The sequence below is a fragment of the Dermochelys coriacea genome, chromosome 1 (assembly GCF_009764565.3).
Source record: "Dermochelys coriacea isolate rDerCor1 chromosome 1, rDerCor1.pri.v4, whole genome shotgun sequence".
NCBI lineage: Eukaryota > Metazoa > Chordata > Testudines > Dermochelyidae > Dermochelys > Dermochelys coriacea.
This window is the reverse complement of record NC_050068.2, coordinates 50,427,474-50,453,683: the sequence shown is the minus strand read 5'-3', so window position 1 is coordinate 50,453,683 and position 26,210 is coordinate 50,427,474. Positions and strand designations below refer to the sequence as shown.

The 26,210-nt window shown below is 40.6% G+C and overlaps 1 protein-coding gene across 2 annotated transcripts in view; it reads right to left on the bottom strand.

Annotated features, from left to right (window-relative positions):
- Positions 1–26,210, bottom strand: part of NBEA (neurobeachin) — an 835,554-nt gene that overhangs the window by 299,656 nt on the left and 509,688 nt on the right. The window lies entirely within an intron of this gene.

Here is a 26,210-nt window from a genome sequence, read left to right as displayed (position 1 = left end):
TATCCAAGTGAAAAACCAATACCCTGACATCCACAATACAAAACCCTTCTTCATGCTAATACGAATGGGGCTTAGGAAAGAATGACTAAGTATATTGCCTGATTATGGTGAAAATCTGAGAGAACCTTAATTAGAAACTTCAGATGAGGACAGGAGTATGTATACCTTGTCCTTATAAAATACTATGTAAGGATCCATGACCAACAAACATAACTGACACCCTTCTTGTGGAAGTAATGGCCACCAAGAAAGCTACATTCATAAACAGATGCAGGAAAGAACAGGTAGCCATCAGTTCAAAGGGAGAATAACATTGCCCACCAAAATCAAGATCCATGGAGAGGTGGGATCCAGATATGGGGATACTATCTGTCCATTCCCCTTAAGAATCTGATTGATATAGTGTTAGAAAATAATGAGTGGCCACCAGTTGCAGGGAGACAGATGTCAAGTGAACTCTGAGGGAACTAACAGAGAGGTTTTGTTGCTTCAGGAAAACAAATATCTAAAACATGCTGGATTGAGGCCAAGACTAGTGAAAAACTCTTTTGCTGCACCCATAGGGAAAAACACTCCCTTTACAACAGGTAAGAGTACTTGTAGATGGCTTCCTCATTTGTATGTCCACAGAACACCCCACCTCTTAAAGTGTTAACATTGGAGCATTCATGGCCTGAGATGAAGAGTGGATGGGGTTGGGATGTAGCATTTGACCTTGGTCCTAGCAAATTACGTCAGGATCCCAAAGAATAGCCAATGGAGTCCTGACTGATAGTTTCAGAAAAGTGGAAAACCAATGCTGGCAAGGCCATGCTGGTGCTATGAATATCACGTGAACATGATCCTGTTTGAACTTGTATAATGCCATGGGGAGCTGAAGAATTTGAGTTGAGGAACAGAGAAACTTTTCTTTCCAAGGGAGTAGGAAAGCATCTCTCAGAGATGCATCCGATGAAGTGAGCTGTAGCTCACGAAAGCTTATGCTCAAATAAATTTGTTAGTCTCTAAGGTGCCACAAGTACTCCTTTTCTTTTTGCGAATACAGACTAACATGGCTGCTACTGTGAAACCTGTCAGAGAGCAGAGAACGTGATCTGCCCTGGAACAAACCAGGTGACATTTTCTGTTCAATCCAGTAGCACATAGATCTATGTATGGAATCACCCAAGTCCACAAAACTGAACCTTGAAACATCCAGCCTGAGAAAGCACTCATGATTGCAGCTGAATGATCTGCCAGGCTGTTCAGAACACCAGGAAGGTGGGAGGCTTTGAGATGTATTGCACTGCTATATAAAACTCCCAAAAATTCATCACCTCCTGACAGAGGCTATCTGATCTGGCCCCACCCTCTCTGTAAAACATCACTACACTGTTATCTGTTGACTTGTAAGGTCAGTTCTTTAACATGAGGGAGAAAAACAACATGCAAGCTGAACTGAACGCATTACGTGGAGAACTAGACCTTGATGCGACCCATAGTCCTTGATTCCAAGTTGATAGGATCATAGTCCTCAATTCATAGTTCTTTCTTAGGTGAGCTCCCAGCCTAAAGAAGTGTCAATAATGATAGTCTTTGTGGGCAGAGACAGGGTAAAGAGAACTTCCATGTCCACATTGGTAGGATCCATCCATCAGTCTAAGGAGGCTAGGACTCCTGCAAGCACATGAACCAGCATGTCTAGTGGATGATGAGACCGGGAATAAACCAACATTAACTAGCTCTGCAACTTCCTGAGACGAAGCCTGCCATGCCAAATCAGGTACATGTAGGTCACATGCTCAAGGAGTGAAAGATGGTTTCTTACTGTTGTGAGCAGATGGACTTTGAGATCTGCAAAAATATTTAGCATTGTGTGGAGCCTGGCTTATGACAGGAACACCCTGGCCACTGTACTAGGGAGAAGACTGACTTGTCCTTGTTGATTAACAAGCCCAGATATTTGAAAAGGAACTGGCTCCTGGCCACACTGATATCCACTTGGAGTTTGGACTGAACTCATACCAGCCAGCCATCCAGGTAGGGACACACTTATATACCTTACATAGAAATGCAGCTACCACTGCCATGCATTGCGTAAATACTCACGGGGCTTCAGGCAGGCCAAAGGAAAGTACAATAAATTGATAATAGGTGTTGTTGATCAGAAATCTAAGGAATTTCCTGTGGTTTTGATGGATAGCCACATGGAAATATGAATCCTTCAAGTCAAAGGTAGCATACCAGCCATTTGGATTTACACAGGGGATAATGGAGGCCAGGGTGACCATACAAAACCTTATTTTGTTTATATATTTGTTCTAATTTTGCAGGTTCAGAATAAGACTGAGACCAGGTTTTGCCTTTGGCATCAAAAAGTTTTGGAATAGAAACCGTTCTGGAACCTCTCCTATAGCTCCCAATAGCAGAAGATAATCGTACCTCTTTGAGAAGACAGCATTATGAGAATGGTCCCTGAAGAGGCATGAGGAAAGGGGATGGAAGGGAGGGATGGAAATAAACTTCAGAACGTAACTGTGTTCCACCGTGCTTAGAACTCATTGATAGATGGTAATATGGGCCAAAGCACATAGGAAGTGGGACAGCCAGTTGGAAAATATAGGGAAAGGAGAAACTGGAATGTGGCCATCTGGTATTCTGTCCTCAACAAGGCAGTCAAACAGACTTCTTGGAATTCCCAGTCTGTCTCAAAGAACCCACCAAAGAATAAAATTGAGGATTGGGGGGGTGTCTCCTCTAATTATCCCTCCATTTTCTGGATTGGTCAGGTTGCTTATGTAGGTAAAATGAGTATTTTTGGAGAGAGTGAGGGTGGATTTATTATTTTTTTTAGGAAGAGGCTTGTAAATTCTCAGTGACTTGAATGAGGCCCTTGAGTCTGTAAGATTGTACAGTGTCTTATCCATCTTTTGTGAAAGGATAATCAGACTCTCAAAGAGGAGATCCTGGATTGTCTGCTGGATCTCTGGATGGAGACCTGACAATTGTAGTCATGAACATCTGTGCATAGTTATTGAAGATGCCATAACTCTGGCTGCAGAATCATCCCTGTTTAAGGCCACTTGAAGAGAGGTCCTAGTCACCAGTTTTCCCTCTTCTAACTGGCCCAGGGGTGGAATTCCTACCTGGTAACTTGTCAAGGTACTTAATATTTGTCCCAAAAAAGGAGAAATTGGTAGCTGGCCAATAAGGCCTGTTGAGTAGAACGACAGACCAGATCTGGAATAAACTTTCTAACCAAAGGTCTAGTCTCTTTGGCCTTTGTCCTGAGGAGTAGAAGGAGGACATCCCTGACATGCTCTCTCATTCATTGCTGACACTAGTAAGGAAGCCAGTGAAGGGTGGGTGTAAACATGATCATACACCTGTACCATCTCTTAGTTCTTTTAACTGTCAGAGGCAGTAAGGAAGGCGTTTGCAACAAAGACTTTGTAGGCTTCAAAATGGTTTAGTTTATGGGTGGGATCACTCTGGCAAGTCTTACCAAACTCAGTATGTCAATCAGGCTATAAGAAGTCTCTTGAACGACTTCTACCTGAGTGTCCAGAGGGCTGGCCACACCTAGCTAAGGTGGAAGTACTTGGCACCTGCACTGAGTAAGAAGACTCCAAAGGTGGACACAAAGCTTCATAAGAATGTGAATCAGACTCACCCCCTCTCCTTTTTAATACATGGCTTGAAGTCTCTTTTTATAGTGGTCTTGAACATGGCCCTCACCCAGGCACTTCAGGCACCTAGAATGAGGGCACTAATGGGAATAGACTTCTAATAACTGGCAGAGGGCTTGAAGCCCTGGACTAAGGCATTCCCTGATACCAAACATCAACACCTGTCCGAAAATAGGGATTTGATGCCAGAAAATTGGGAAAAAACCAACGAGAAAACCACTAACTACAAAAATGAGTACTACTAACTATACACAAAGAGAAGAAATCCCACTGTTCATGCAGAAAGGACTTGAAAAAACAGTCTTTGTGCTCCGACTACTGATCACAGGTGGTAAGAAAGCAGGGGTGGGAGAGCAGGGGTGGAGGTGGCCCTGCCTTTATACCCCTGGACAGCAGCACAAGTGCACTAAGGGCACATGTGCCACCATGACCACTAGGGGAAAAATCTCCAGTTCTGGTATACTGGATGTGCATACACCTGAAGTGAAATGGACATGTACCATCACTTAAAAAAATTATAAATTCTGTTAGCCTAATAGATCCAATTCAAAGATCTTACACATTCTAAAGTTAAACCTGGCAAAGTCTATACCTTCTTATAACTGGAAGGCATTTGTTTCTCAATTAGATAGATATTATGCAAATATCTTTATTCTGCTTAAATCCCTTTTCTCTGACTACTTTCAAACATATGTCCACAACAGTCATAGACACAGCAACTTCTAACCCCTTCCCATCACCCAGTTATCCCAGATAGTAAATGCAATTTTATCAAAAAGAAAGTCTCTATTACTGGGAGGGGAGAGGCTTTGCAAGAATGGTGGTGAGAAGGTTGGCGTAAGATAGTGGCCACCTATGTTGTAAGTATATGGAAGGGAGCTCTGAGCGCATTTGTTAATCAAGACAGAGCAAAGGGCCAAGGTGAAACAACTGAGCCCATTTCTGTGCAACAACAATTTTAGATTGCTGGGACATGTTGACTGCTACGAATCCCAGCTTTTGGTCTCATAATCTATATAGTCCTGGAGATGGTTACTATAATACAAAAGGGAAGCACCCATATAGTGCAGTTCTACCCACTAAAGTGACAGGGTATGTTCTGGCTTGTCAAATATCTACTAGTGGTGATGATGACAAATAGAAAGAACCCCTACTTGACTGTTATGGTGAACTTAAGGAGCTAATAGTTAGAAAACCAACCAATCATTCAAAGGACCTCAGCCCAGCCTTTAGGAGAAGTAGTTCGATTAACTGACAGAGTTAAAGTTTACAATTTATTTAATTATTGTTTGTATGTAAGTGTGTACATGCATGAATGGAGCATAAAGCATGCAGACCTCCTTGTTCAGCCTAAATTAGGTCCTCATTTAAACCCACACAATCCCATTAGCCTTTTTTTATTTGTAAACAGACCAAATATGACACAGAATTAGACAGACACCTTTCAGAGAAGAACCACATTTAAAAAAATGTTTTAAAAGTGCCCTTTAATTGCACTATCTCCCGTGATTAGACATCTTGTAAATGTGGCTGGGAGCCACAAGTTACAGAATGAGATGTTCTGTTGGAAGGTATTGTCCACTGTGACCCTTTTCATTTCTACACTACCATTGTTTCTAGAGAGTGGAGTTTGTCTGTATTCCCAAAAGGTAGTGTTACAAATTAGCTGTATATATTGTGAGGAATTAAAGATAAGAGAATGTAAAAGATTTCAGAAATAATTTTCTGAGATTAGTACACACAGAGAAAATCCTTTGATTAGTTTTAAGTAACTGGAGTTCTCTAAATATATAATACACTGAAAGAGCCATACTTTTCTTGATGGAGAACCATTAAAAAAAGTGGATTCAGAACCATCCAGACTGGTTAAAATTTTTATTTTGGGTGGTCAATGATACCAAGACTGCATTTATAAAAGGAAGCATACATACCTACACCACCTATCTGGAATCAGAAAAAGCCCAAAATAAAACAGGACAGAGAGAAACTGAGTACGGATATTTGGAGACAAATAGTCTACATTGAGATATTCCACTTTACAGTAATTTATCTATTTTTATTCTTTATTAAATTGGTCTCTCCAGATGCACAGTATTGGAGATCAGTCAGCATTAAACTCCCCTAAGAGGTTTGAGGAATATCAGCTAAACATGGACAGCAAAATTGCTTTAACAAAGCAGACATATAAGCAAACTTGTGCCTCTAGACAAGATATATGTTTTTAAAAAAAGCTTTGCATTAGTGCTGTGTATATTTGGGATATGGAAACTTTGAAATGCATTCAGCTATCTGTTTATACAAATGCTGACATGATATTGTTTTCCCTTTGGACTGTCCTCATATACCAAAAAATGATGAGACTTTGGAAAAACTGAAAAACAGAGTGTGTTCTGTACATAATTAAAGGAGACTGACCTCTCCTTAAGAAATATGAAGAAGGAGGAAAAATGGAACTCCACAACCACTGTGGGCAAAAAGCTGTTACTTACCTTTCTTTTCTACTGTAGGTGTGTGCATGCCGCGTGCACAGTTGTCAGAGATTTTTCCCTCAGCAGTTCTTGTCAGGGCTGGGAGAGCACCCTCTGGAACCCTTCTATCACTGTATGCAGGTATAGAGAGGGCTGCGCTGCTCCTATGCCCATCAGTTCCTTCCTATCAGGATGACTCTAATTGAGAGGGGAAGGAAGGCAGGTCATGCACTGGACATGTGCAACACATCTCAAAGAACAGTAGTTACGGAAAGGTAGGTGACCGTTTTTCTTCTTCGAGTGGTGGCACATGTCCATTGTAGATGACTTACAAGCAGTTCAAACTGGAGGTTGGCTCAGAGTTTACTTGAACAGGGACTGTAGGACCACACATCCAAATCTGGCACTGTCTCTAGACTGATGAGAGATGGCATAGTGAGAGAGAAGTGTATGGACTAAAACACAGGTTACCAACCTAAAAATGTCCAGTATAGGTACATGAGCCAGAAAAGCTACAGAAGTTGCATGCGACCTCGGTGAGTGAGCCACCCATTTTATTTGGAGATGCAATATCAGCCAATCAGCACTATAAACAAATACAGCTGGAAACTCAACTGGGTGGCCCTTTACTTTGTCTGAAACTGCAGTGAAGAGCTGAGATAAAGACCTGAAAAGGCTGAATCCAATCCAGATAAAAAAGCCCAAGGTCTTATAACATCTAGACTTTTGGAGCTTTTCTTCCCTTTACTTGAACGAGACTTTGGAAAGAAAGTGGGTAAATAAATGGCTTGATTATTGTGTAAACTGGAAACTAATTTAGACAGGAATTTTGGATGAGGTTGAAATAAAACCTTGTTCCCTAAGAAAACTGAATAGGGAAGCTCTGATTCGTAAAGCTAGCAGCTCTCCTACTCTCCTAGCTGAGGTTATAGCAACCAAGAAAGCCACCTTCATAAACAGGTGTAACAGAGAACAAATTGCTTCCCACTCAAGAGGAGACCCATCAACTTTGCTAGAACTAAATTTAAAGTCCACTGTGGAACCAGGCTGTGAACCTGTGGGTATAATGTGAGCAAACACTTTAGAAATCTGATGGACATAGGATTTGAAAAAAATGATTGGTTATCTACAGGAGGGTGGAAAGTTGAGATAGTCGTCTAATGCATTCTGATGGAACTAAGAGCTAATCTTCTTGTTTCAGAAACAAAAGTAGTCCAAATTATGGCAAATTGGATCTTGAACTGTGGGAATGTCTCTTTGTGTGGACCAAACAGAAAATCTCTTCCATTTAGCAACAAAAAAGACCTAGTTAAAGACCTACTATTTAGAAGAACTTCCTGTACCCCCATAGAGCAAACTCTTTCCGAGTTTGTCAGCCATGAAGCATTCTTGCTGTCAGGTGGAGGGCCTGAAGGCTGGAATGAAGGAGAAAGCTGTGGTCCTGGGAGATCACATCTTCATTTTTCTGGAGCAGCAGTAGAAGACTTTTGGCAGGAGCAGAACTGGATGAAAGGCATACAGCAGACTTTTTGACCAGGGTAGGAGGAAAGCATCTGTCAGTGAACCCAGGTTGTGATCCGCTCAGGAACAAAAAAATGACATTTTTGTTTGTTCTTGTTGCAAACAGGCCACTTGGGGAGTTCTCCATTGCTGGAAAATGGACTTGGACACATCTGGGTGAAGAGACCACTTGTCACCAGCAAATAACCTGCTCAGGCAATCTGCCAGAGTGTTTTGAACTCTTGGAGAGTAAGCAGCTCTCAGGCTGATGGAACAAGCAATACACAAATTCCAAGGAGGATTGCCCATTTGTACAACTCTGATGAATGCCCCCCACCCCATTTGTTTACATAGAACTGTGGCTGCTGTGTTGTTTGTGAGTTCTGCTCCTTGATATTTGGAAGGAATGCCATGAAAGTGAAATGGATGGTCCAAAACTCCCTGATAATTTATATGAAAACAGATCCTACAGACTAAAGGCCCTGAGTCTGAAGGGAACCTAAGTGACCTCCCCAGCCTAGACCCAAAGCATCTGTGACTAGAATGACTGCCTATTGTGGAGGGGCAAAGGGAACTCCCTCCCAAACATCTGCAGGTTCTACCTACCAGTCCATGGAAGACAAGACCTAAGCAGGTACTTAAATCATCATGCTCACATGATGACAGGCCAGCGAGTACTCAAAGACTAGCCAACCATGTACGTTCTCAGACGTATACCCTGGTACGCAGCACCATGTAAGTGCATTACACCATGGGTCCTAGAAGTTTAAGGCAATTCTAAACTATGGTGACTGGGTGAGCATTTAGATCTAGAGCAATGATCCATATTGTTTGGAATCTCTGCTCAGGAAGGAAAGCTCTGGCTTTTGTAGAATCCAGGACTGCCACAATGAATTATATTTTTTGAACAGGCATCAGGATAGATTTCTTTCTACGGATTAGGAGCCCCAGCATGTTGAAAGTGGACTGAATAGTGGCTACGCTGGAGTATACCTGAGATCTGGACCAACCTCTCACTAGCCAGTTGTTCAGGTAGGGGAACACATGCATTCCCAATCTTTGCAGGAATGCTGTTACTACAGACATGTATTTTGTGAATATGCGAGAGGCTGCTGACAGGCCGAAAGGCAGTACTACAAACTGGCAGTGAGATCCATTGACCATGAATCTAAGAAATATTTTGTGGCTCTAGTGAATGGTCACATAAAAATAAGCATCCTTTAAGTTAAAAGCAGGATACCAATTCCCAGATCTAAGGAAGGGATAATAGACACTAGAGTAACCATCCCAAATTTTGTTTTTTTTCAGGAAGTTGTTTAACTGCCCCAGGTCTAAAATAGGCCCGAGACTCTCCTTTCTCTCTGGGATAGGAAGAAATGGGAATAAAATCCATTCCCTCTGAAGTACATAAAAGGTTGTTACAAGGAGGAGGGAGAAAAATTGTTTTTCTTAATCTCTGTGGATAGGACAAGAAGCAATGGGCTTAAATTGAAGCAAGGGCGGTTTAGGTTGGACATTAGGAAAAAAAATTCCTAACTGTCAGGGTGGTTAAGCACTGGAATAAATTGACTAGGGAGGTTATGGAATCTCCATCATTGGGGACTTTTAAGAGCAGGTTGTACAAACACCTGTCGGGGTGGTCTAGATAATACTTTGTCCTGCCTTGAGTGCAGGGGACTGGACTAGATGACCTCTTGAGGTCCCTTCCAGTTCTATGATTCTGTGGTTCTATGACATGGGAACTTCCTGTGTGACCCCATAAGGAAGAGAAACTGGACCTCTTAAAATATTGCGTTCCCTGAAGCGGGACAGGGAAGACGGTCAGACAAATAAATTGAAGAGTGTATCCCAGTTCCATTGTGGTTAAGACCCACTGATCCTTCGTGATATGGGTCCAAGCACTGAGGAAGTGGGATAAGGAGGTTGGCAAAAGTTGGGGTGGGGAAAGATGGTAGGCTGGTAAGTGGCAAACTGCTCTCAATCAACAGGTCAAAATGGTTGTTTAGGGGATCCAGTTTCCCTAGAAGAACTGGCAGCTGCAGAAGAGGAGGATGCCTCTTCTGCTCCTTTTTTGGACAGGTCCTGAGTATGAAGCAAGGTAGGGTAAAGGCCTGGTGTCCCTGTGTCTCTTTCTTGTTAGCAGCAGTGACTACCAGGGAGCCTGGAGGAGGATGGTTTTAGAAATACTCAAATCCCAGGGAAGAGGCATAATATCGTCTCTCCACCCATCTAGCAGTGGGATGCAAGGAAGATGAGGTTTGCTATAAAACCTTGACAGGTTCCAGGATAGCCTCATTAATAGGGAGAACTACCCTAGGGGGTCCTGCAGAGGCTAAAATATTGAAGAGTTTGACACTCTTCCTGCAGCTCTTATGGCTGCATATCTAGAACTGCAGCCACCTTCCTCAACAAGTCTTGATGAGCTCTAAAATCATCAGGAGGGAAAGGGGTGGACTCAGTCACAACTATTCCATCAGGTGATGAAGAAGAGGCTAAGGGTTGTTTAGAAGGTCCCTCCTCCACCTTCCCCAAAGGAGAGTCCCGATTCCCGTACAGGGGGATGGGATACTTTTGACCAGGTGCTCCCAGTGCCTAGCCGATGTAGAAGGGTGGGAAGGAAGCAGAGATGCTCTAGAATGTGGAAGGAAGCCTCAAGAGGTCCAAAAGGGTAATTGGTATGCAGGTGGAACTCCGCTAGGTGCAGGCCATTTGTCTTGGAGCACTGAGGTTGTGGCTGACACCACAGTGAGCAGGCACCTCACTGGGGCTACTGGGCATGCTCAGGTCAAGACACACATGCTCTAATCTCAGAGTCTGATGAGGTGTCTACTTCCTCAGATCACAGTGGAGCTGATCCAGTTAGTATCAAAGAGATCAGCTTCAAGTCTGAGGAATGGAATCACTGGCTTCCCTTTAGCTGGAACCCTACAGAGAGGTGCAACTGTAGAAGCCACTGGTACTGAATGGCTCTCTGGAGCTGGGACCTTGGGAGCATGCATTTCCAATCCTGGTACCAGGTGAGATTCTTGTCCAGCAAGGAAAGTCAGCACAGATAGATTAAATCAACTCTCTGGCTGCTTTAAAGCTTCGGGTACAGATGGCACTGGAAAGGACTACAGAGTCTGCAGTACTGAAAGGTCCACTGATACTTCAGGGATTTGTTTTAATGGACCCTTCCTGGGCTCCAGAGTCAGCAATACTTCCTGGCTTATGGACTGGCCCTGGGGATCTCTCTTCTTTGAGCACACCTCTGAATCCTTGCCTCCACTCGCTGTCTTCATTGTAGACTTGAAGTCCTTGGTGCTGACTCTTGGGGAGACTTAAGTTGTCTTTCCTTAGGTGCCAGTGACGAGGATCTACCTCTGGACTCAGAACAGGGGGAGCCTTCCTAATCAACTCTGACACACTTGGTACCCATTCTGAGGAGGAAGGTTTTTACAGCTGGTGAAGCACAGGCTCCATAAGCAGTTACTTGAGTCTGACAGCCCTGACCTTTTTTGATCGGGGTTTGAACCCTTTACCAATGTGAAATTTGTCACTCACATGCCTCTCCCAAACACTTAAGGCAGCTGAGGTGAGGGATATTCATTGGCATAGACTTCTTGCATGAGTAAAAGGCCATGAAGCCAAAAGAATGAGGCATTAGTTCAGTACCGAGCCCAATATCCAGCTGGGAACTGGGAATTCCATTCTAGAAAATTACAGATACAAAATTCAGAGCTCCAACAACCATCATTGGCAGTAGGACAGAACTATTGGGGGTGGGGTCCTTTTACCTGCATGCAGTGGTGCGAGGCATCAGAGGGCACTCACACTCTCTCGATGGGTACTCAGAGAAAAATGTCTGACAACTGTGCACGAGGCACACACATACCTACAGTGGAATGGACATGTGCATTAACCTGAAGAACAACAAACTCTTGAGAGAACTTGTAACTTGCTATCTGCCTGGCTAAGGATGATAAACCACTAGAAAGGCATTTATTAATGGTTTAGAACAGAGGCCACACCAGTAGAATCTACCACATTTGACTTTAAAATACTGAAAATATTGCAGCCAAACCAAGCATACAGTCTGTAGCTCTACCTATCCATAAAGGAAACTGAGTTTCTTGAGCCTAGACACATGGGGGATGTATTTCCCTCAAACAAGCCTCCAGCTGAGTTTAGGCATCTATGTCTTTCTATGGATGATGTTTACTCAAACAGGCATAAGGAATAAAATGTATGCAAGGTGTCACTAATCCAAAAGTTGAGGTCCAAAGCCAAACCATATCATCCATCTGATGAAGCAAGAGGCCAGTATAAAAACAATGAGAATACAATAATTTCTATGTACAAATTATTTCCCTGTTTATAATGCCCCTCTAGCTGCACTGAAGTGAACATAGTGCTCCATTCTTGCACAGCTCAAAGCAATACCTTTTAAACTAAGCCTAGTACTCTTTTCTTCATTTTACCAGACTAGCTGCCTTCACCACACTTTTGTTAGCAGAGCTATTATATAGCAGAGGTTGTCATTGAGGCCATAGGCAGAGAAATTGATTATCATACTGTAACAACATCTAACTTGTGCTTTTTCTGCATTTTTTGCATTCCTAGAATATTCAACTGCAATTCTATGTCTTTGATACACTGAATATCAACACCAAGGAAAGACCTTTAAAGATAAAGAACAATGTACACTGGGAAAGAAGCAGTTTATGTTTCATCTAGGCCCACAAGGAGACAACATAATTTGAAGCTTTCTGATTAATCAGATAAACTACCTTTTTACTATCCATCTCAACTTGAAAGGCTATTATGGAAGAAATTTTTCCTCAGTGTACAGTCTTCCATAGCTACAGCAGTTAGCTATGTACTAGTGCAGAATAGCCATTGCTTCATGGAAGGTTTTTTTTCCATCCAACTCAATGGTAGTCATCTGAGGTTAAATCAGTATAGTTAGCCAATTACATTTTGTTCCCGATGGACTTCACCTCACTGCTAGCTGCTTTTCTTTTCCAACAGGTTTCGGTCAATTCATTTTCATAGATTTCTGGCTTAGTAGCTCAGCATAAAACTGTGTCATTGAAGATGCTGTTGGAGGTCCTGCAAATAAATTCCCTTCACCTCCAATGAGCAGACCTCAACTTTGAAAATAAGACTATTTTCTATGCACAAAATTATAAAATGTACAGGGATTTGGGGGTTTTTATGTATGTCAACACATGCAGACAATAAACACTACAATACACTGGCACTATTCAACCCAAAGTCAAGTACTTGGCAAAAATTCTTATACTTATTAAAAAAAAAAAAAGAAACCTGACTAGCCCCACATTAAATTTTTTTTATTTATATCCACAATCACCAGGAGGCAAATCTATCATGCTTTAATTTATTTTTATTGTTATTTATATTATGAGCTGGGTGAAACTTTGTTATGGGTTACGTTAAAATGTCATCCATAGGCTCTATACAACGTGCAACGGTGGTTGACACTGGCTCAAACATATCAACTATTATTAGGCCAATACACGCTAAAAATACTAGGGAATCCAAAACTGAACCACCTACCTGGTCTCAAAGGGTATCAGTGACTGGGCAAGGGCTCCTGTCCAAAAACTTGGAAAATTGGGTTTGAAGATTGGACCTCTGGCATTAAAGCAAGAAGTCTGGGTGGCTGAAATAGTGGGTGTGTTCATAATTGGATGAGGTTTCATTATGGCTAACAATTATGTAGTCAATGCTAGGCAAGATGTCCTACAAATTCCCTTTAAAGATATGGCCCAGGTGAGAAAAATAGTTTGTAGGAATTGGTTTGTAGTGAGTGAGTGGTTCTTCCCCCAGCAGCAGAAACCATTATAATAGCTATATGTCATAGTAGCTTTCTAGCCAGGGAAAGATGGGGAGTGGGTGAAACCTGTTTTGAGACCTATAGTGTTAGGGGACTCTTAGCTGCTAAAGTCCTTGTGGATCGGAAACAAGAACTGACCCTTGTTCATTTGCTGAATGATTCTGAAAAGCAGCAAACAGTTAAAAAGGGAAACCATTTTGATGGTGAGCAACGTGTGATTTAGCATCTTCAGAGTTGAACAAGGTTCTTGGGATTGTGCGTGTCTTGACCTTTGCATGTTTCAAAACACCATTCCTACTGGATACAGATGTGAATGCTTACAGTTTGGGATATAGAATTTCAGCTTGGCTTCCCCCTCATCCTCACATCTGAAAATGTATCTGGAAGCTGAGGCTAGAGAAGCTGTTAGAGGTGATTCCCCCATTGAAACAGAATGGGCAGGGTATGACTCAGCCAATGAATTCCACAGAATCAACAGGCATTTCCAGGGCTGATTAAAAGATTAAAATCCTCCCTGGTGATGGAAAGGAAATCCATGGAAACAAAAGGCCCAAAGTGATTTGGGTGAGAATAAAGTTATTTTATGTTCATGATGTGAAACTATTCTGGCAAAAGACACTGTATACACATAAATAGTTATGTTATATAATTTGTAATCCATTAAATTACTTCTTTTCAGTTTGGGACAGGTGTTGTGTTTTCCAATTTTAGGCCTCATTGGGATGATGAGCAAAGCTGGGAAATACCTCATTATGGGCTGAGTTAAAACATCATTCAAACTGATTTGAACAGAACATGCCCTTCATTTAAGACAGTTAAGGGGCCTCATCTAAAACAAAGCCTAATAGAATCTGCCCAGAAACTAGCACCATGCAGGCAGGGGGGATATTGTGACCAGGGATTTGTGAGGGAGTGTGATAGAACACACAGAGGGAGAGGCAAAAAGCAACAAAGCCAAGCAGAAGCTGGTGAACACAGTGTGATCCTGGAAAAAGCTAGAGAGAGAGAGAACTTTTGGGTCTATCAGCTAAAGAGGCTTGGGGCTGCAAGCTAAGAAACTGCTCCTCTTGGTTTTGGTTCGTCCTTAGTCGAGAGAAGCAGGATTTTGTACAAACCTTGTAAATAAACAAGACTGCATCAAAGAAAGACCTGTCCACCAATTTCTCCTCCTAACTGGAACATCCCCAGAGCCCTGAACTTTGACTAGCTGTTCAGGTCGAAAAGGGGCAACACTATAATATATAAGTCACTATGGGTACAAATTACGGCCCTAATATAGCAAAGGGATTCACCTACACAGAGTCCCTATGTCTACATCTGAGAGCTCACAGTGGCGCAAATGTACTGATGCAGCTGCACCACGTAATTAATTTGTAGCAGGGCTAAGCCCCGGCACCGGTAGGTTTGGCAGTTCATAGCCCTGGCACCTTTGGGGTTGCTACGTCAGTTATGAAAGTAAAAAAATAGCTTGAGTCCTGGGCACCTGTTTCATTACAAATTAAGCCCTGGTGGTGCTACCATAAGATCTCTCTAGGCTGAGGGGGAAAGAGCTCCCCTCTCAACATAATTAATCGACTCCCAATAAGCAGCGGTAGCTCTCCCACCAACATAACACTGTGCATACTAGCGCTTATGCCAGTGTAATTTATGCTGCTCAGGGGGGTGGAATATTCACCTCCCTGTGCAACGTAAGTGGTAGTGTAGACATTGCCTCAAATACTTCAATAAATTCTTCTCAAGCAGATTTCTGTAGATTGGTTTTAAAAAAATTCACTTCAGATTATTTTGTTTCCTCCATATATAAATTTTTTTTCTGTTCCCCACTCTTAGAACAAACTTGATTTTTGATAAATCTTTTAAAAGGGATTCTACTCATCTTAAAATTAATCTTTGCTAGACATCAGGGTAATAGATTTAGAAAAAGCCCCACAACAACAATCAAGCAAGCAAACAAAAAACACCAAAATCCTTTCTCCTCCCAAATTTGAGAGGAGCTAAATGGAAAAAATAGTTGCTAGACTCTTAAAAATAATAAATATGCATGTGCTATATAATGAAAGAAAAAATGAAATACTTTACTATTAGAAATTATCACTAATTTTTTTTTTATATCAGCCTATTGGTATAGTATACATAAAGCACTTTTAAAAACTGATTGTTTATAGTCTCAAATTCACCAGTAATGTGCATATTCCTGTGTGTCTTCTGGTTTTCCTAATAATCCAACCAATTAGATATTTGTTACATAGCAATGTTTTAGAATATTGAATGTATAAACCCTATTTTTGGCATAAGGCAGTTTATTCCTGAAGCTGCAACAACCATTAGATTCTGATGTTCATCTATTTTATTGAACTACCTGCAGGGAGATTTATGGGAATACTATCATGTCAAGGTCACAGGATTAAGTGAACAGTGATGACAGTAAACAAACCCTTTCTGTATATTCTAAAAGGTTTTACTGAGTTACTTAAAATGCCATAAACATAAATAGTCTTCTATCTCTACAATGCATCCATGACACATGACTTCAAAATACAGCACTCCCGGGCAATGGAGCTTTACAACCTAACCAACAGCCTTTATTATTGACAAAAGATATCAATATACTCAAGATCACAAATATCAAGAGATAGTTGCAGTCTAAGTTATCCTTAAACATTTTGTGCACGTGCGCGTGTAAACAACATTTATTTATATTATAAGCCACTTTGAGAACAGATAATACTACAACAGACAAGAGAGCGAGCTTGTACAGTTTACATTAAATTCACATAGAAAAATAACTGCTCTAATTAAATCTGTATATGGACACAAATCTATACATACAACTTTAAATAAATAATAATACTTCGCATACTTCAGCATCTTCCAACCAAATATCTTTAAGAGTTATATTGATGGGAAGGATTTAATCTCAGTACCCCTCAGAAGTAAAACGGACAGCAGTATACCTGTCAAAGAGGAAATTGGCACAAGCAAGTAAAATGACCTCCTTAAAGTCATATGAAATCTGAGGCAGAGATGGGAATCTTCTGAATCTTAATGATAGGTTTAATCTCTAAACCATTCTACCTTCCTACATAAAAATAATCAAAATGAACCTGGCTAAGCTTACCCTTTTCATTCAATTCCCATTTATAGAAGTGAAAAGCATAACAAGTGATCTCAAATTATTTAGGGAGAACACAATTAGACAAATAATAAATTATAAAAATGTTTAAAACGAAAAAAGTACAAGAGTAAGAAAAAAATGCCTCTCAGCAGCCCAGAAAGATATCATCAGTCTAATAATGTGGTGTTTCCAATTATTCCAACACAAATGCCTGAGAAGTCTGCCAAAGAGCCAGATGTTACTGTTTGAAAAATATTTTCTGTAGCTTTGCATTTGGATACTGTAATCAGCATCTAAATAAAGAAAGAATGATAGAATGTGACAGTGCTACCACAACCTTAGACAGCTCTTACAAATGTGAAATTTCTTAAGCTTTATATATTTTCATGTGCTAAACAATGAGGACGATGTAGTGTTCAGATAAATCCATTTAAAATCACAGAATAAATGCAAGCATTTGCATTTCTGCAGAAGTTGCCACCTTAGAATTTTAAGACCTTCTTTTTGAGATTTTCCCCAATTTATGCTTATTTTTTTCCACATTCGTTCCCTCAGCTACTGAACAGGATATGGAGAATATGGGAGACTTGTCTGTATCATACAAAGTGCTTACCAGGGTGGCAACTGATAAGGGAAAAGAGACAATGAAGAAATAGAGAAATGGTCCAGTATCACCTACATATGTGAAGTTAATTTTTTAAATCCTGTCAGACAGACATCTTACCTTCCTCAATATCTTGGTCTGTTAAACAATCCTACCCTGGGTTAAAGCCTTACATTGCCCAAAAGGGATGCACTAGGTACGTTGCTTGCCTACCTAAGGAAAATTGCATTATTTTCCAGGCCTCCTTATTGGATTCCACCAGTTCTGTTATCGGGGGAAAGGGAGAAAGAAGAGGGCACCTGTGAGAAAAATGGCTGCAAGATACTTAACTCATGGTGTGAATGCCAGCATATCACACCAAGTCCCAGAGTGGAGAGAAATTAGGTGGCAGTAATGGAAAGGGGAAGGTGGCTTTGGTAAGTCCTAGTAATGACAGAAGAGCTTCGCTGATATGATGGAAGCTGGACTGCCGCACATGCTTCTCCCTGTTGCTGGACTGAAGGAGGAGCAGAGTTCTTGCTTAACTTGCTAAGCACGAACCTTGGTCTTTCTGTTATCAGAGAGTTGTTTGTCACTCTGAAATACTGTATGAGGACCTAGTTTTTCCTTGCATCTCAGAAACCTTTCCTGACTCAGAATTGTCAAGAGTTAATATTTCTTTTCTTCATCTACCACCTTTCACATATTCAGATGGGAAAAGAACTGCCTTGTAGCTAGCTATCTTGCCACAGAGTAAATCTTGAGATTCCCAAATTAGTGCTACCATGAAAAATATTGGTAGTTAGTTATATAAAGTCAATTATAGAAAGTTTTAGATTTTTGTTGTTGTTTTAGGTAAAGGCAGAGATCGGTAGGTCTACTGTTTTCACAGCTTGGAAGGAGAGAATATTGGAAAGGTTTATCTCTTTGTGCCGGGCTTGGAATAAAAGGACTGATCTGCTTCCAAATACTAGGCAGTGAGAGGAAATGCATTAAAGATTGTGTGGTGTGAAGAAGATACTGTAAAGGAATAAATAGAAATGAAAGAAAATAACCTGAGTGGAAGAATGGAGCAGTTGTAAGCGCCATCAAAACAAACTCTGGAAATGGGGAAGATGCCAAAGAGATTTAGACAGCACTTCACTATCTGCAAGCAATGGATGATAGTGAAAAGGAAGACAATCAGAAGGTAACCACCTTATTTTGGCCAAGCCCTGGGTCTCATCAAGAGGGTACACCCTTTGGAGAGGCAGGAAACCAATACAATTGAAGAAAAGTTTGAGGACATCTTTCAGGGGACAGATAAGCTCTCAAGAGAGAGCAGAATGTAGCTCAAAGAGCCCAACTATTCCACAGCACATGCCCGTAGGAAAGTTCCCCTCACTCTAAGGCAGAGGCTAAAACAGGAGCCGGATAGGCTCATTACTCTGGGAATCATACAGCAAGCTGAAGAAGCAATAGAGTGGGCACACTCATTGGTCATTGTATAAAAAGAGATTAAAACCTTCACTTATGTATAGACCCCAAAGAAATGTGTAAAAAGGAAATATTTTCCACTAGCTACAAGGGAAGAAATTTGGATCGATATGCCTGATGCCAAATAATCTTCTACACTGAATACATCAGCAGGTGCTCTTAGAAAAACAGTGGACACGTGTGCACATTTAACACCCCCTTTGGGAGACACTGTTTTTGCAGGCTTGTATTTGGCACCCGAAGGGTTTCACTGGAAAATAAAAAAAGATTTTTGATGATAGATGGGTTTATATAGACGATGTTTTGATCTTGGGGAAAAATGTAGAAGAGCATAACCAAAGATTCTGGGTAGCTTTAGAAAGAGCCAGAACTCAGACTAAAGTGAAAAACAAAAATATGAATTATGTGTAATGGAAACAACATACCTGGGAGAGAAGTTAATACAGCAAGGTGTACAGGTTGTTCACAGTAAGGTTGAGGCGGTCATCAACAGACAAGGAAGGGATACAAAGATGGAATGAAGAACTAAGTATGGAAATTTGTGCTTAGTCTAGTTGCTTAAACCAGCAACCTAATGGATTTGGGATGCTAAACTTAAAGATTTTGAGAAACTGAAGAAGTTAAACAGGCCACCGTCCTGAGGTACTATGGTGGAAAATGCAAAACTAAGTTGTTCACAGTTGCCTCCAAGAAAGGTACTGGCACAGTCCTCTTATAGCTTTAAGGTTAAAACTGCAGAACAGAGGCTTATGAGTCATGGGTTCTAACCAAAAAATGTAGTCTCAGTAACTCAAAGAGAGGAGGCAGCTTTGGCCTTACTCCATGAGTGTAAAAGGTTTCATGTCTTTGTTTATGGAAGACAAGTGTTAGCTGAAATTGACCGTAAACCACTTATATCGTTGCCAAAAGGGACTGGCAACCATCCCCCTGAGAATACAGAGATTAGTTTTTCAATTACAATTATATGATTTGCAAATCTAATACAAACCTGAGAGATATTTGGTGGCTGCAGACACCCTCTAGAGCATTTGACAAAGGTAGAGTGGAACAAAGTCCAGTGCTAGTCACTGTATATGTCAATTTGATTTAGAAATTTGATTTAGACTATCCAGTCTCAGATGAAATGTGAACTATGATTGCCAGAGCAACAGTTCAGGATGAAAATCTACAGAAAAATGATTAAGAATATTAGCACAGAGTGGCCAGCACAGCACGTTCCCAGCCTCTATCACCAATTCAGGGGAGTATTCTCAATACTAGATGGGATTTTGTTTAAAAGCACCAGGATTGCAATCCCTAAGGCATTTCGGAAAAATATGTTGAAAAGGTTTGAGAAATGTCTTACTTGATAATTTCCTCTCTGTTAGCAGCTTCTCCCAGAATTAATTACTCATGGACTAATGCGCCCCACCTGTCTAACGTTGTACCTGGAGGCTCCAAGACTTAAGTTCCAGCCACCAGAACAGTTCTAACACAGCAGCAGAAACATTCCAGCAACAAATTATCACCATTAAGACACTTTGATATGATGTATTATATTAACCTTAAGAAAATATATGTCTTCATTTTTCTTTATAGAAAATTTTCAATTTGTATTTTTGTTATTTGCTAAACTACCAAGGTGGGTTTAAATCAGAGAGAAGTGGCTAACAAAGAAAGCCATCTGGTAAGAGAATTCTCTTTCTATTGCACAGCTTCTCTCCTCATTTGTTACTCATGGGAAGTAGCCAGCAATGAATCCCAGAAGTAGGGAGGGAAAGGATAAACAAAGTTTAATTATTATAGTGGAATAATTGGCAGGTATGGAAGTTCCCCCATATAAAGCAAGAGCTAAAACTAAGGAGTTACGTGAGCACCAACCCAGGAGCATCTTCCTTCCAAAGGATGTCCTTGCAGAGGAATGGTAACTTACTTCATAAATCTTCCTCAGATGAGGCTCATATACTTTCCCCTCAGTGCCTCAGGTATTTCTGTGAATTGTTTCCAAGATGCCTAGCATGCCAGCTGATGCAGAATTTTAATATCTTTCTTGCAGCAGCTTTGAAGCCCTAAGGCCTTGGCATTTTGGATACAAGATGAACAAAATACTATTGGCATATGTATTCCACATGCTTGAGATAGATCTTTAGAACTCTAGGCATGGCCTTTTACACCACAACTTTCCAAGGGTTAGAACAAAATGATGGGAGAACTATCTCCCTGCCATGGTAGAAAAGAGAACCTACCTTGAACAGAAAGGTTTCTGGAGTTATAAGAATAACCTTTTTCTCATGACAAAAGCAGTGTGATTCTTGTAAGGATATGGTAACTAATTCCAAAACTTGTCCTTTGGAGGTGATTTGAAAGTCCTGGCTTGTCTAATTTATCCATGCAATTAAACTTAGCATCTGATGCTCAAATTGGAGGATTCAATGTGCTGGGCTAGAAAATGCTATCTTGACTGATACCCACATTTCTATGGTGCTGAACTGTAGGACATCAGCCAATCCTCCTGGAGAAACTCTAATGTAGCCAAGATCACCAGAACTTTGGGATTATTATAATATTTGTATCACAACCATAACTAAAAGTCAGGACCTCACTGTGCTGAACACTGCACAAACAAAGAGGCAGTCCCTGCCTCATACAGCTTTCTATTTCCCCTCACACCAGAACTACAAATGTGACCAACCCAATGAATGAAACATCCTGGTTCAATGAGGGTTAATGAAGAATCCATGCTGAACTATACTTCCTCTTTTGATACCCTGGCTGTTAACTGTAGATGTTCCCAGTCTGGATAAAGGAGTCCCTGATTCAGGAGGTCTGGTGTTTTCTGCAGGTACAGTGTTGGCTATCTAACAAGTCTAATGTGCCTTCTGGACCAGTGGAGGACTACAAGAGAACTTGAGCTATTACTCTTCCTCTTTTCTGATTCCTTTACGTGAACTGTCTTGAAAGGCACAGATTGTTCTCTACCCAGGACGTTATTTCCATTGCCATGGAGAAGCTTTGACCTCTAGTTACTCCCTGGTTTCAGAAAGGATATAAGCACTCATGCCTCAATCATAAGCCAACCCCTAATGGGACGTAGGAAGAGTGTGCCTCTGTGAGAACCATAATTGTCCACTACATGGTTTCTTGCACCTTACACTGATGCAGCTGGTACTGGTCACGATCATAAGACAGGATTCTGGACTCAACGGACCACTGGTCCAACCCCATATGGCCATGTTTCTGTCTTTTTTTTCAAAGAGGCACTGAAATGAACTGAAATTATTTTGTATGATGAGATTTTGGAAATCTGTCTTTCAAGTATGCTTCCTTCTATAGTGAGTATGCAAGGGTCTAGAGTGAAAGTTGGGTTGACTTTCAGCATGTTGTTGAAACTACCTACCCACAAAGGGGCATTGGATGTTATTGAAGAATGACACCTAGCTTTGCATTGTATAAACCAAAATGTATGACATTTCTTTGTTTTATACTAAAATTTTTAAGTTTAACATTTGGTTTAATCAGATGTCCTTATCTGGATCTTATGACACCCTCAAAGGAGGCATCAACAGGAAACTATGTACCTAATAGTACTTGAAGAGGAAGATATTTTATTAATATTGAGTTCCTTACAAGCCACCGACTTATATCCTGTCCTTGAAAAGACTTGTAGGTGGTGGTGGACTTTTGTCTGTGTGTGTGCAATTCATGGCGGTTTACAAGGGGGAAGTACTCCACTATTCATCCTTGCACAGGGACCACACAACAGAAGAAAGGTACTGCAACACATACCTTGACCATGGAAGTAGTTCGCTAGATGTCCCCAGGAGCCTGAAAGATTACCTGCTCTTTGAGGCTGTCTAGGACTCAACTAAGTACTGGTTTTGTTCAACATCTTTATTAATGATCTGGATGATGGGATGAATTGCACCCTCAGCAAGTTTGCAGATGACACTAAACTGGGAGGAGCGGTAGATACACTGGAGGGTAGGGATAGGGTCCAGAGGGACCGAGACAAATAGGATGATTGGGCCAAAAGAAATCTGATGAGGTTCAACAAGGACAGGTGAAGAGTCCTGCACTTAGGAAGGAAGAATCCCAGGCACTGCTACAGGCTGGAGACCAATTGGCTAAGCAGTAGTTCTGCAAAAAAGGACTTGGGGATTACAATGGATGAGAAGCTGGATATGAGTCAGCAGTGTGCCCTTGTTGCCAAGAAGGCGAACAGCATATTGGGCTGTATTAGTAGGAGCATTGCCAGCAGATCGAGGGAAGTGATTATTCCCCTCTATTCGGCACTGATGAGTACTGCATCCAGTTTTAGTCCCCCTACTAAAGAAGGGATGTGGACAAATTGGAGAGAGTCCAGCAGAGGGCAATGAAAATAATTAGGGAGCTGGGGCGCATGACTCACGAGGAGAGGCTGAGGGAACTGGGGTTATTCAGTCTGCAGAAGAGAAGAGTGAGGGGGAATTTGATAGCAGCCTTCAACTGCCTGAAGGGGGGTTCCAAAGAGGCTGGAGCTAGACTGTTCTTGGTGGTGGCAGATGACGGAACAAGAAGCAGTAGTCTCAAGTTGCAGTGGGGGAGGTAGGTCTAGGTTGGATATCAGGAAACACTATTTCACTGGTGCTGAAGCATTGGAATGGCTTACCTAGGGAGGTGGTGGAATCTCCATCCTTGGAGGTTTTAAAGGCCTGGCTTAACAAAGCCCTGGCTGGAATGATTTAGTTGGTAATACAGACTAACACGGCTGCTACTCTGAAATTTCTCATTATTGCAACCCCCCTGAGAACAACAAACAGCTACTTTCAAAACACCTGTGATGGATATTTAACATCAACATTTAGACTATAACTTGAACCTAGACTTCTTCATATGCTCTGGATCTGCCATGATGAACATACCTGAAAGTAAAGTCACCACACTTGAGGAAAAGCAGTAACCTTTTTTTTTTTGAAAGCAACAAATAGAAGGTATAAGGAAACACTGAACAGATTCTTCTTTAAAAAGTCTACTATTTTCTGGCAGGGAAATTTAAAGGAAAAAAACCAAACAAATGCTATTTATTCATGAACATACTATACTTTCCCTTTGATGCAATGGAGTTTGTCAATATACCAGTGAGGAAGGAAACAAAAATCATTTTGTCTGTACTAAAACTGGAGTGAAAAACATCTATTTATGAAATGGAAAAAGATAAAATTGATAGTTAAATATTACTTAAAGCCTTTAAAAGGCATTAAACAATATAATATAAATGATTTCCAAAATATATATTATTTCTCTCATATAGGTAAAGCAGAAAGGTATTGTTGAACAAATTAGTTCTCAGACCAGCACTGCTAGGTTACATAATCCTTACCCATGCTTGTGGGAACTTATTCTCTCTAGTGGAGTAGTTAAGTAAATACTTACTAATGTAAGTTGCCTACAGTAAGAAACTATGCAAAAGGTAATCTGAACTGCAATTCATTTCTGATTTTATGGCTACTTTTAATGCTAATCATTGTCTACTCTCTATAGAGTACAATTAGCATAACTGAAATATTTTATGTGGCATATTATTGTGTTTATCCATACTTATTCTTGCTTTTCAGACCTTTCAAAGATAGATTATGTTAATATATTCAAAATTCATACTTTGTAAATACTATAAAAGTTCACTCAATCTTGAAGCATCAAACTTCAAAAGCAATTTGTTTAGGCTTTTCTTATCCTATTCTTTGGAAATCTTGTCTGCCCTTTCTGAATCCTAAGACAGTAGTCATTCATTGTTCACATTTTTCTTCATGCTGCTTCCACTATTCAACCTCATTCTGTGTTCCATTACCAAAAAATCAGACAGCTAACAGTATGGCATCCCAAGAGTAAGCATATCAACCTTTGGTAGTTGCTTTCTCCAAAGGCAGCATATGCATGGGTACAAAAACTGGGAAGATGTAAGGTAAGAAGAATTGATTATATTGGATCCCAAACACAATAAAACTTTTATCTATTCTACACCTGTGACACACACAATGAAACCAGATCTTACTTTTCATACCAAAAACATTTGTGCTGAAGACCTTTAAAATAGTCTTTGGACATGTATTATACATACTAAACATGAGGCTAGCTTGGTTCTAGAGAATCCAAACTTCCAAGAATCATACCCACTTCTTAAAAGCACTTACTTACCCATCTAGATGCCAAACCTCTTGGATCTTACATAAGTTTTATTTTGTGGAACCAGTGGACAGGTTTCTTTCACATGCTTCTTCTTGGGACAATTGGTTACACCCTACATGTAGTGTCAGGGCCTCTTTCAAATACAAAAGATCTTCAGGAAATATGTTTTTCATTCTGCATTGGGAACTGGGAAAAAGCTTTTGCCATTAGAAATGCTACCCTGACAACACAGGTCTAGACATCCCATGAACCATATTATGGTAGCGAAGGAACCCGAGTATTCCCTAGCCACTGTGTGTTAGGAATTACCTGGCATGCCAGTTAGCCTGTGGCAGCTAGGGATTATATTTGTGGAGTCCCTTGCTACCATGAAAAGGTTTATGGAGAGTTCTATGCCCCTGCAGTCACTATACTAGCACTAGCACTGGAACATTTTCCCCGTATCTGCTGCCAGACTGGGAGATGTCTAGTTTCCCTATAACTATTATGGGTTTGAAGGAGGGACAGTGGCCCTTACCTGGTAAGCCTAACACTGTAGATTAAGGGATCAACCACTTCTCCCTCCTCAAATCCAGGAGAGAAGCTATTTGGTCCTAGGGGGAAATGGTAGATCACCTATCACTTCCAAGATGACAACTGGCTCATGGCTTGTGGAGATGGTGGCCTACAGCTCTGCAAACAGCATCAGCTCAGATTTATATCATCATCAACTTGAGCTGGTTTTCACAGAACACAACAGAATTGAAACCCACCTCATTTTGAGCAGGGATTTTAAAGAAACACTTAAGGTCGATAAGCCCAAAATTACACCTAACTTTTTAAAAAAATATATAAACTACTTTATGTTGTTCTCACTGAAATCTGCATTTTTAGTTAAATAGGAAGCACCTTCCCATTTACAGAAATATTAAGTCTAAATAGAAATGCAACATCTGTTTTTACACTTCTTACTTGCACTGGTTGTGTTGATTCCTCCATTACATACTTGAAAATAAATGATACACATGCAAACATAGTGACAATAGGGTGAGAACAATATACACAGTATTTATGAGATACCTTAATATTTATGGATATATAATATTCATTATACATCTCTTCTAATGAGGCTTAACTCTAATTCCCTAGAACATATATTAGAACCTCATTTACTGTATTGTCAATTAAAGTACAGTTTAATACTATTATATTTTGTACTATTATATTTAGCATTATTATATTTTGAACCAAATTTTCAAAATATGTCTGCAGAAGGGAGCATGCACTTTTCTCACGCCCAACTTGGGCATGAGATGTGCTTGGGTACACTTGTGCATGCAGTTTGGTTGCACACACTAGGTATTGACCTTGTTTGTCTGTGAGGATAAAGATTTACCAGTGTATTGTATCAAAGTATATACTGATTATTTATACAGAA